General features: G+C 44.2%; 1 protein-coding gene across 11 annotated transcripts in view; it reads left to right on the top strand.

The window, feature by feature from the left end:
• The window catches only part of BMAL1 (basic helix-loop-helix ARNT like 1), a 104,095-nt gene that overhangs the window by 16,126 nt on the left and 75,784 nt on the right, over positions 1-12,185 (top strand). Inside the window, exon 2 of one of the 11 annotated variants that reach the window (XM_090263866.1) lies at positions 2,124-2,314. The exons of the other annotated variants lie outside the window; for them this stretch is intronic. The gene's annotated coding sequence lies outside the window, so the exon portion shown is untranslated. The remainder of the gene's footprint in view (positions 1-2,123; positions 2,315-12,185) is intronic. 11 annotated transcript variants of the gene reach the window in all.

Below are 12,185 nucleotides of genomic sequence, written 5' to 3'. Positions count from 1 at the left end.
GGAATAATGGCGCTGGCCTTTCCTGTCTCCCAGGCTTAATGTGAAGATAATGAACGCGTAAGTGTTGTGCAACCTGCAGCCCCATGAAATGGACACAGCACCTGTGTGATTCACCTTTGTGTCGCCAGCACCCAGCCCAGTGCCTGGCATGGACATATGTGTTGAATGAAGTGTGAAATATTATGAGAGGTGGAGGAATATGCATTGTGCTCAGAAGACCTTGATCCTGGACAGTCTTCTCTGCTAGGCAGAAAGGTTTTCTGATGTCCACTGGCCAAGGTCTTGGGCCTACATGTAAAACCAGGATGTGGGCAGACACTGGGACAGCTCCTGCCTGGGGAGCATATGACGCATAATATGTGCTTGCCAATACCATTTGCTTATGCCACTGTTTAGGTGGCAGAGTACAGCAAAACTGGAGATGGGACTTCCATTTGGATGCCATGGTCCATGAATGTGAACTGATCATTTTTTAATGGTTTGGTCCACTTGCGGATTGGAAGGTGAAACCAACCCAAGGCCACCAAAACTTGATTTCTTGTTTCAGAATAATCAGATGCAATTATAAAATTCTGTTGATTTGAAAAACATATGTGGCTTATTCAAAACAATAATTATTTGTTGAAAATATAATAGGTGAGAGGATACAGAGATGAGCTTCGCGTTTCTATTTAACAGGCTGTTTCTTTTCTAGCAATAGGATTTTTTTCTTTTACTGGGAAAATGGGGGTTCAATGGAATAATAGGGTGTTTTTGTTTTATTTTTTTGTTTTTGTTTTTACTTCATGAAGAGTTTCTTTTATCCATTTTGTTACTTAATTTGTTTATTCACTATGAGTAACTTCTTTCTTAGAACTCATTGGAACATTTTTAAATGGAGTTCACTGGAAAAAAGCAGGAGTTGAAATTATATTCACAGTATGCACTTGACTCTATTAAACGCTCACACATAAAAGGAGGGGAATACACCACAATGTTCTCATCTTGTGCAATGAGAGGTGATTTTTTTCTCATGTCCTTCTCTGTGGTTTCCTATTTTAAAAACATGAGCATGTATTACTTTTATAATCATAAAAGTCCAATTAAAAATTAGTCCCACAAATTAATACTCTCCAGCCAAATTCAGAATCTTTATTTTTGGCAATCTAACCTGGGTTATAAACCCTCATGTTAACTCAGACCTATCCTGATTATTTTATGACTGAGGCATTAAAGAACCTGTTATAAAGAGGATGTTTTCCTTCTGGAAATCCACATGGAAAGCTAAGGGTTTATGATGTATTAGGAAAGACATCCTGAGTAACTCTCCCCCTAAAATTTGACCAGCTTTTATCACAGTCACTTAAGGTGATGAAAAATCTTGTTCCCATTCATTGTGTGGCTATTTTTTTCTTTTATCCTAATCTGTGTTCCTCAGGTACCCCTGACTCTGTTAGCCTGGGATTGGGTGGCCCTGTCCTTTGTCCTCTCAAGCCCCTTGCATTTCTAGCTTCTCATTTTACATATCCTCCATCTATTCATGACTTTATAGATTTGGTTGTGGCTTCTTCCCACCAACATTTTTATAGACTGAAGAGAGCTGATTGCTGTTCTTCTCCCTGTAGCAGTTCCTCCTTGTTCCTTGTCATTGCTCAGGCGAGTACCCTGAGCAGTGCTCCTGGGACTCAGGGAAGAGATGGGGTCAGGACTGCAGGGAAGGGGTGGAGGCACTGAGCTGCCTGAGGGCCATGGGGAAGGCACTGGGCCATCCAGCCAGCACCTGGCCCACACCTGCAGGGCAGGCTCAGGCATGGCTCTTGGAGATGACTGCTTGGTGTTTGAAGTCAGGCAGCCTGCAAACCATGGAATCCCCTGTTGAGTTTGCAATGTGGAAGCTACTGTTCTAATGTTGGATGGGCACAGTGATGAGCAAGGTAGACCTGGCCTCTGCTCCCATGCTGACAGTCACAGATTGTAAAAATGGTCGCAGAGGTAGTTATAGGTGCTCATTTGTCATGGAGCAGGAGGGTCAGAGTGGGGATGGTTCCAAGGCCTGGCTCCTTGTATGTCCCCAGTACTTTCTGTTGGGGAGGGATGAAACCAAGGAAACCTCTTGGTAAGGCTGAGCTGTTTCTCCCATTCAGTCAGCCTGGACCCAGCCCGGACCTGCAGAAGAAAGCAAAAGCTGAGGGTGTGGGCTCGGGGGCTGGCTGCCTTGCTCACTCCACCTGCCCATCTCTGGACTGCCTCGGGAGCTTGTCCATCTTTTCTGAAGAGTGGTGAGCCAGTTTGAACAGAGGGTCCGTATTTGTGTATGCTACAGCTTTGTCTGAAGGTAAGCTGGCATTTTCTCCCTTATTTTCAACTTTTAATGAGTACCAGTGTGCCAGAGTCCCTCCTGTAGGATATTGGGCTGTTACCTTCAGGAAACTAGTTTTAATGAACTCCTCCCTGTCTCCTCATCACCCAGCCGCCCCCGAGTCCTTTTCCCGTGGCTTAGAGTCTGGCCTGTATATACAGTCTTTTTCTGTGCTGTTGCCCTTTCTGAAACTCTTGCTGACCAACTCTCACAGGTTCTTTCTGCATTTCTGTCTGCTTGGCTTCTGACTATCCAGAAAAGGTTGGAGTTGGGCAAATGTAAGTGATTTCCCTGAGCGTCCTTGTTGAGTCTTCTTTTATATTGTACTTCTCTGTCAGATCCAGAACTTGGCCATCCATCCTGTTCTTTGTGTCCCCTCTTTCTGAAAACAGGGACAAATGGGACCCTCAACACCCTTCCTTCTATGGACATTAATGACTGCGTGTTTCTGGCCCTTCTCCTCCTACCTTCCTGTTCAAAGAACAAAGCCTTGGAAGGTTGCCTCACACCATTTTGATTCAGTGTGGAAAACTTCAAGTTATCTGCCTCCTGAAGGACTCACTTGGCTTCCACAGCTCCCCACCCCTCAACCACCCACCCTTGAACTGTGGCATTTAACCAGAGAACAAGTCATTCATCAGTGATCACTTAATACTCCTACCAGGGCCCACTAGGAAGGCTCTTTGTCATTAAATTTTCTTGGGTAGGTGGTAGGGAATCTTGTTACTATTCTCATTCTTTCGGTGTTGTTATTACCATTCCTTTAAAAATATATCTACATGCATGCATATGTGTGTTTGTATGTATGTTTATATACCTCCCTTTACATATAACAAGGGTCTTTAGAATGAGTGTGGCCCTCAGTGGCCTGGATTTAAACCTTGGGGGTGGTAGTGAGCCTTTGGGAAATATATCCCTTTGAAAATATGTCCTTTTGTTCCAAATATTTGTTGGCTGAAATTTGTGATGTTTTGTTTTACCCTCAGTTTCATAGCCCTCCCCGGTTTCTGAGATTTCTATGGGGTCCACTGTATTCAGCATCCAGAAAAATGTACCATCATTGGATTCACCCCTGAAATTCAGACTTGGTGAGGAGAGCCTTCTGTTGCAGGCCCTGTGCCTACGGCATTATGGGTTTTTAACAGCTCTTACACATCATCATCACTGAAAATGTTGTCAGGAGCTTTAGGGGCTCAGAGGGCCAAGGCTCCTGCTTAGCATGAGCCTTTTGTAGTGATTACAGCCCAGGCATATCTGTAGACCACCTTTTACTTGGCTGCAATGTGCAAAAGTGCATCCAATTTGCCCTGGAGTAAGCAATTTTATTTTTAAAAAGTTGAATCCAAAAGTTGTCCCTTACATGTTCTGAATGGCTGTCCTCCTTTTGTGCTTTGGCTAATACTGGGGACTGGCCTTGGTCTGACTGGCCACACCTGGCTGGCAGACACCCTGCACCCCTCTTTGCTAAGGAGAAAAGGAGAAAGTGTTTTTTCTCCCTGTTTGGAGACAGGACAAGCCTGGATGAGGGAGTCATCCATTCACTCGACCTCAGTTGGGGGTCTGACATGAGTGTCACTCACTGGAGTGTTGAGAGCAAGAAAGTAATATGCGATTTAGGTTTTTTCAGGGTCCTTCTGGCTGCCTGTGGACAGATGTGGGGTGGACAGGTATGGAACATGGAGACAGGTTAGGAGGTGGTTGTGCTGGTCTAGGAAGCTCTGCTGTTTTGGACGCTGCTGGTCGGCGTCTCAGTGAGAGCAGGCAGAGTTCGATAGTCCATCACCGGCTGTTCTAGCCCCTGGACCATGAGCCTGCCCTTACCCAAGTGTGCCAGGCCCTGCTCCATGGCTGACTCTGTCATTCCACCTGGTATGTTCTCATCCCCTGCTTCCCATCCTTGTGTTGTTTCTGCCATTGCCTCATTAAGCGACCTTGGGCAGGTTACCAGATCTCTCTTGAGCCTCAGCCTCTTTATGTATGAAAGAGTGGTCTTCGACCCTACCTCAGGGGACTGTGAGTATAACACAATATATAGTTGAGTGTGATTATTGCAGTAGCCTCTGAAGCAGTCTCCCCCTTCCAACCTTACCGCACAACTGTGTGCTCTCTGCCCAGTGAGCCCGTGATGCAGGGGTCAGATCAGGTCCTGCCTGTGGTTGAGAATCCTCTAGACAGTAGCTTCCTGTCTTACTCAGAGGAAAAGCCAAATCCTCAGCATGGTCCACAAGGCTTCCCGGTACTTCTGACCTCATCACCCGCCCCAAGGCCTGGTGTAGGGTTCAGCAGGCCGGGTTCTACATGTGAGTGCACCCCCGAGTTACGCAGTGCACCGCTTGCGTGGCTGGACACGCTGATCCTGCCAGCCTCTCTCGCTCCACTCCAGCCGTCGGCATCCTGCTGTTCTCCAAGCACACAAGGCAGGCTTCCTATTCTGGCTCTTTCTACTGGTGGCCCCTCTGCCTCAAATGCGCTCCCCCCAGGTATCTGCGTGGCTTGTTCACTGTTACCTTCTTCAGCTCCTGTCTCAAGTGTCACCCTGTTTTAAGTTGTGCCACCCAGTCCACTGCCCCATGGATGTTCCGTGTTTTCTTTTTGTGCTTTATTTTTTTTTAGGCTAGATCTTATCGCCATCTAACATATTTTACAGGTTTCTTATCTATTTAGTTTATTGTCTGTCTTTTCTCAATGGAACATAAGTATGAGGGCAGAGACTAGTGTTTATTTTGTTCACTGCTCCATGCCCAGTGCCTGACAAATATAGTAGAGGCTCAAAAATGAAGAGTGGTTGGATTTGTAGGCAAGCAAAGGAAGTATTTGGTACAGTGCTTAGCACACAGTAAGCATCCAATAAATGCTGGCTGCCATTATTTTTATTGTTGTTGTTGATTACCCTTCAGGGACCAGCTCCACTTGGCTTTCTCTGAGCCCTTGCTCAGCGCCTTCTCGGGCTGGGCTGAATCCCACTGCCTGTGCCTTCCCTCTCAGTGTGGCATTTATCACGCTGCGTCAGTGGAGATTATCTCACTTTTCCCTGCTTGAGTCTGAATTTTTGTAGGGCAGAGATTGGCTTGTTTGGATTTATGCCTTACGTGCCCTGTGCCTTCTGGTCAGCATGTAGTAGGAGCTCAGGAAGTGCTCGCTGCAGGTGCCGGAACAGGTGGGAAGAGCTCTGGAGTCAGTCAGGACCCTTACCAGCTGTCCTGGCTCCAGCATCACTGCCTAATGTTTGCACCCCCCCGCCCCCCCAGGGATGGCACAAGGGAGAGCTTGACAACCACTTAAATAATAGAATTGCTAAGGTTATATTTAGAGCAAATTTTGGGGAGAAGAGGGCCTCCTGTGCATAGTTCTTTGGATGACAGCATCTGAGTGGCCTGCTTGTTTCACATGTGAGAGAGTCTGGCTCCTTGGCTGCTCAGGCCCCAGCAGCTTGGGGTCATTTAATGGAGACAGTGTGAACAACACCAGTGTGTTTGGAGGAGGACTGGGAGAATGAGAGAAAGCTTGAGCTGGCCCTTAGGGGATTTGGGGTTGAGAAGGACAGCATCTGGAGGTGACATAAGGAACAAGGGAGCAGCCCCTGTCCGATCTGGGGAGAGAGTGAGTGCCTTGGGAGGCATGGACCATATGAGGGAGAACCTTAAATGCCAGGGCATTGAGTTTGGACTCTTGTATTGGTGGGTGGGAAGCGGGGGCGTCCAGAGTGGGGATTCTGATGAGGTAGGGGTACAAATCAAGGGGGACAGGGGATGTGGGGAGGAGCTATAGAGTCATTTTTCTTCTATCCAATGATGGAGTGGTCAGTCAGGTAGGACCCACAGATGATGGCACAGGCTATGCCATTAGGGGCCAGCATTGGCACCTACAGGACAGCAGAGTTTCAGCTGAACCAACGAAGTTCAAGGGACTGGGGAGATAGAGGTGGAGGTTTGACATGGACTGGGGTGCAGGAAGGGAACTTTTCCCTTTGGGGCAACTGTTGGTGCCCTGGCGTCTCTGGGATTTTCCTGCACTGCTCCAGCTGGGCTCACCTATTCATCAGCCACTGTTTCGCTGTAGCAGTTGGGTCCTTAAGTGTATGCCAGCCCAAGCAGTCCAACTCATCAGTCAGTCTTGTACCAGGTTGCTGTACAGAAAAGCTTTAAACCCAGAGACAGGCAAACTCAGAATCATGTGTCAGCTCAGCCAGCAGCTCTCTGTGTGGCATTGGCCATGATGCTTGTTCTCTTGTGGGTTCACTTTCTTTATCTACCTGAGTAGTAGCATCAAGCAAACTAAATCCCTGGGTTCTAGGCTAGAGCCCCTAATATCTCTTATCTTGGGTCAGAATTAGCCTTGGAGGCTTGGGAAGGACTGAGCTTTCATGTGGGAGCCTAGTAGCCACACTATGGAAAGGGGTTTTGAAAATTGTTGACTCACCCAGGTACTGATACATTCTCCAAAACTAGAGGGGGCTCTTTTCCCACTCCCCTTGCCTACTTTGGGATGGAATTCCTAAAATGACCTTGGCTTGGTGGAATGTTCCCAGTATCCAATGCTGCACTTCTAAATAGGGCCTCCCGCCCCATGCCGAGGGTTATGATTTTCCCGGGGCTGCTGCCGTCCTCTCCAGCCTGTGCACTGAGATTTCCTCCTAGCGTTCCTCTAACTTTCCTTGCATCTGACTTCAAATTTTGGGCCTAATCTGTCCAGCTGGGGCAACCGTGATGGTATGAACACGTATCCGTACACATTTTGCATGCGCTTTACTCTTAAGATAATGACCTCAGCTTTTTTTCATGTGCCTCCCTAGTTTTCATTATGCTCATTTGAGATGACTGCATAATATTCTATCAAGGGACTGGCTTCAATAAGCCATGAGCTGGTAATGGGGCATTTAGATTGCTTCTAATTTTTGCTCTTTCAGCTAATGCTGCATTAAGCCATCTTTGTGTATTATAGAATCATTTCATTAGGTTGGCATTTATCTAACTAATGGCAATGGCCCAAGATTAGATAAAGAATCAGAATTTCTTTTTTCAAGAAGAATGCCATGCGGATTTATTAAACTTTTACTTTAAATGCCGGGAATGCCTTTGTCCTATTTTCCATGAATGAAGAAGCAAAGGTAACGCTAATATGAAATCAGATGTAAGTGAAAGGTTATGTATTTACAAGTAATACATGACTTGTTGCTTATTCCTAAGTGTGGAGATGAGCCAGTACATTCTCTTAAGGAGGAACCTATTTGCTCAGATAGAGGAATTCTGTATCCCTGTAGCTCTGATGCTTTGATTAAAAACAATAACAAAATAAAATAAAATAGTGGTCGCTTTTTAAGGATGTCCTTAAGAAATGCCCTAAAAACAGATAATTAAATAGGATTTCTTAGAAAAACATGTCTCCCTAAGCCACAGTGAGCCTGTCAGAAACTATTGTACTCTTAGCAGTAGAAGCAGGTTGCAAACTTGCTGAAAAGGATTTGGCTTTTTGTTGGCCATTAGGAAATTACTAAAATGAAACTGACAAACAAGCATCACTGATTTGGTGCCCAGTACTCTTTTGAGCCTGAATTTGTGTGGGCTCATGGGTGAAGGGAAAGGCTTCCTCTCCCCTGCTGATCTGTTGTTTCAGTCTCTGGTTGGCTTTTGCATTTTAATTTAATCCAGCAAATGTTTACGGAGTCTTTACAATGTATAAGTTTACAGGAAATAAAGATTTGGGAAGAAACCCAATACATCCTTGTTTCTGAGGAGCTCATGAGCTAGGAGTGAGAAGGATAAAACAAGTCTAAACTGATGATTACTCAAGGGAGCTTAAGAAGAAGGCCCTTCTCTGACAGCCCCACCCTGTTCAAGAAGGGAGGAATTTCATCTCATCCGGTGACTGGAGCAGGGGAATCCAGAAAGGTGTTATGGAGTGATTGCTTTTGTCAACTATACCTTTTGAAGGGCTGGCTGTGATGGAGGCTGGACATTCCCAGCAAAGGTAAAAGGCCTGAGTAGAGGAAAGGGAGATGGAAGGACGTAGGGTGTGTTCTGGTTTGGCTGAAGCAATGGGCAGATATTTTAGTGGTCTTAGGTAACGCTATATGCCAGGCATGGTTCTAAGAGCTTTATATGTATATCAACTCGTTTAATCCCTACAGTGATCCCATGAGGTACTATTACTGTTTCCATTTTACACATGAAGAAATAAACATAAAGCAGTTAACTAACTGCCCAGGATCATACTGCTATAGAGCTAAGATTAGATCCAGTTGGTCTGACCTCAGAATCTGTTTCTAACCACAAAGCTGTCCTGCTCTAATACAGAGAAAGAATGGGCCCTAGGACCAGAAAAGCAGGCAGACACCGTATTTTGGAGGCTTGTAGCACCAACATTTAGGGGTACAGAGGTGGAAGAGGGGCCCCAGCTGGAGATGAGAGGCATGGCAGAGATGGGGATGGGGGAGTTTGGTGAGAGCCCTGAGGGGCCACAGGAAGAAAGAATGCCAGGAAGGGGTTTGTGCACAAGGCCGGGCGTGCAGGGAGTTCCGGGAGTTGAGGCTGAGAGCAGGTCTGAGTCAAGGAGAAAGCCAAGAGGCCTTTGGAGAGGGAGCAGCAGGGCTGCACACACAAGGAGCTGCTGCCTGGGCTTTCCTGACTGCGCAGTGCTGTTCATTCTTGAAAGATTCTATGTTTTGAAGACAGTGAAGCAGGCACAGGCATTGGGTATCATTGTGTCCTTTGATCAGTTGAAAGAGACGAGCATGACAGAGAGGGGCAGGTGCTAATTTGGCAAACCCCGTGGCTTTTCTGCAGCCTAATGATTTTTGAAAGCTGTTTGCTATGCTGAAGCACAAATGTGACTCCCTCAGCTGAGCGCTGAGGCAATTGCTATTTTTCCTGGAAAATTGGGCCCACGTGGGCTCTCTGTGTGGTTTATTTGAGTTCCATTTTTATAGCCTTATTACCTTGTTCCCATGATGCAAGAGGCCTCTCTTTCCTTGCACTTCGCTGTGAAAATTGTTTCTTAAAAGGCACAAAGTGATCTCTTATCATCTGGGTGGCGCTCACGCCCCAGCAGCATTTTTCCGCAGACTTGACGCACACTTCTTATCACCCCTGACACCAGTTGTCGTGTTTCTGTAATCGCTGGCAATTTACTGAGAACTTTGAGGCAGCTCTTGAATCTCACTACCTAGGTGTTTGCCACAATTTCTTCCAGAACAGTTTGTGCATGTAAATATCCATTCAGCTCCTTCCTCTGTGAAATGTGATCTTACCAATAACCTTGCTAGGGCCTGATACCCAGTCTTGTCCTCTGGCCTTGAGTTGATAACAAAGCACTTAGCATTTGTGGAGTCTGAACTGTTACCAGCCACTGTACAAAGGGATTTATGTTCGTGATCTTAATTATTCCCAGTCTCTATAAAGAAGGCACTAGTACTTCCCCCATTTTACAGATGAGAAAACTGAACCTTAAAGAGGTAGAATAACTTGCTCCATGTCGCGCAGCTAGTAAATAGCAGAGCTAAGCCTCAACTTAGGCCTTTCTGACCTTGGCACCCATGTACTCCGTTCATTCATTCATTCAGTAGTGAACATTGTTCACAACATGCAAGGCACTCTGCTATCCCCAAAGGACACAGCAAAGGGAAAAGGGGGCCGGGGGAAAGCTTACATTCAAATTTGGGGATCTAGAGAAAAATAAAAATAAGCAAAACATGCATTATGCTATATGGCAGCAATTTTCAATTGGTGTGCTACAAGAGACACACTGGTGTGCTGCAAGAATTTTTGAAACATGCAATACCTATTTAGTTAGGGGTACTGACTGACCTCTTTCCCTTAGATTGTCACATTAAAAAATGACAACAGCCAATACAACAATAGCTGTCTGGTGTGAATGAATCAAAATTATACCTATTTCTTTTTGGCAGATCAACAAAAAATATATTTCTTGCATTAAAATATCCATACTACCCAAAACAATCTATAGATTCAGTGCAATTCCTATCAAGATTCCAATGACATATTTCACAGAACTAAAACAAATATTTCAAAAATTTATATAGAACCACAAAAAGCCTCTCATAGCAATAGCAATCCTGAGAAAGAAGAGCAAAATTAGAGGAATCACACTACCTAATATCAAACTATACTATAAGGCTATAGTAATCAAAACAGCATGGTACTGGCATAAACAAAGACACATAGATCAATGGAACAGAATTGAGAACCCAGAAATAAACCCACACCTTTATATTCATATATTTGACAGAGGAAGCAAGCACATACAAAGGGCTAAAGACAGTTTGTTCAATAAATGGTGTGGGGAAAATTGGACAGATACATGCAGAAAAATGAAACTAGACCATCTTACAACACACACAAGAATAAATTCAAAATAGATTACAGACTTAAATGTTAGACCCCAAACCATAAAAATCCTTGAAGAAAATATAGGCAAAAAAATCTCATACATTGCTCATAGCAATATTTTATTGGCTGTATCTCCCCAGGCAAGGGAAACAAAAGAAAAATAAATGGGACTACATCAAGTTAAAATGTTTTTGCACAGCAAAGCAAATCATCAACAAAATAAAAAGACAACCCACAGAATGAGAGAACATATTTCTGATACATCTGATAAGGGGTTAATATCCAAAATTTATAAAGAACTTACAAAACTCAACACCAAAAAGATAACCAATTAAAAAATGGGCGAAGGATCTGAATAGACACTTCTCCAAAGAGGACGTACAGATGGCCAATAGACATATGAAAAGATGCTCAACATCACTAATTACAGAGAAATGCAAATTAAAACCACAATGAAATATCATCTTCCACTTGTCAGAATGGCCACCATCAATAAATCAACAAACAACAAGTGCTGATGAGGGTGTGGAGAAAGGGGGAACCCTTTTGCACTGTCCGTGGGAATGCAGACTGGTGCAGCCACTGTGGAAAGCAGTATGGAGATACTTCAAAAATTAAAAATGGAACTGCGTTTTGACCAGCGATCCTACTTCTGGGAATATATTTGAAGGAACCCAAAACATTAATTCAAAAGAATATAAGCACCCCTATATTCATTTCAGTGTTACTTACAATCCACAAGATATGAAAGCAGCCCAAGTGTCCATCAGTAGATGAGCGGATAAAACAGCTATGCGACATTTACACAATGGAATACTACTCGGCTATAAAAAAAAAAAAAAAAAAAAAGAAAAAAGAAGAAGAAGAAGAAGAAAATTTTACTCTACAACAGCATGGATGGACCTGGAGAATATTATGCTAAGTGAAATAAGCCAGTGAGAGAAAGACAAGTACCACGTGATCTCATTCATAGACTCATAGATGGAGGGTAGGTTGACAGCTAAGGGACGGAGGTTAGAAGGTGGTGGGATTGAGCAAAAAGGAAAAAGGACTCAGACATGGGCAACAGTGTGGTGATTGCTGGGGACAGGGGGGTATAAGAAGATTAAATGGTAATGGGAATAATGCAATAAAAGATTAAATTAAAAAATAAAATAAATACCTTCTGTGCAATATATATATTATTTTTTCTTGGTGTGCCACAGGATTTTATTAATTAGCTTATGTGTGCTATGAGATGAAAAAGGTTGAAAATCGCTGCTATGTGATAATAAAGACTAAGCAGAAAAAGCAAGGAGTCCTACTAAGAAATATTGAGAGGATTTTAAATAAAGTAGTCAAAGAAGGCCTCACTGAGAAGGAAACAAAATTGTTAAGTAGTAAACAAACCCCCGAATCTCATTGTATCAACCCAAGATAATTTTACTTCTTGCACAGAAAAATTCTAGTGTGGCTATCCCTGGTTAGCAGTCATACTTCCTTGTGACTACTGAGGGACCTAC

The sequence above is a fragment of the Furipterus horrens genome, unplaced genomic scaffold (genome assembly GCF_987537825.1).
Source record: "Furipterus horrens unplaced genomic scaffold, mFurHor1.1.pri manual_scaffold_2, whole genome shotgun sequence".
Classification (NCBI taxonomy): Eukaryota; Metazoa; Chordata; class Mammalia; order Chiroptera; family Furipteridae; genus Furipterus; species Furipterus horrens.
The sequence above is the reverse complement of the archived record's forward strand: the minus strand, read 5'-3'. Positions and strand labels throughout refer to the sequence as shown.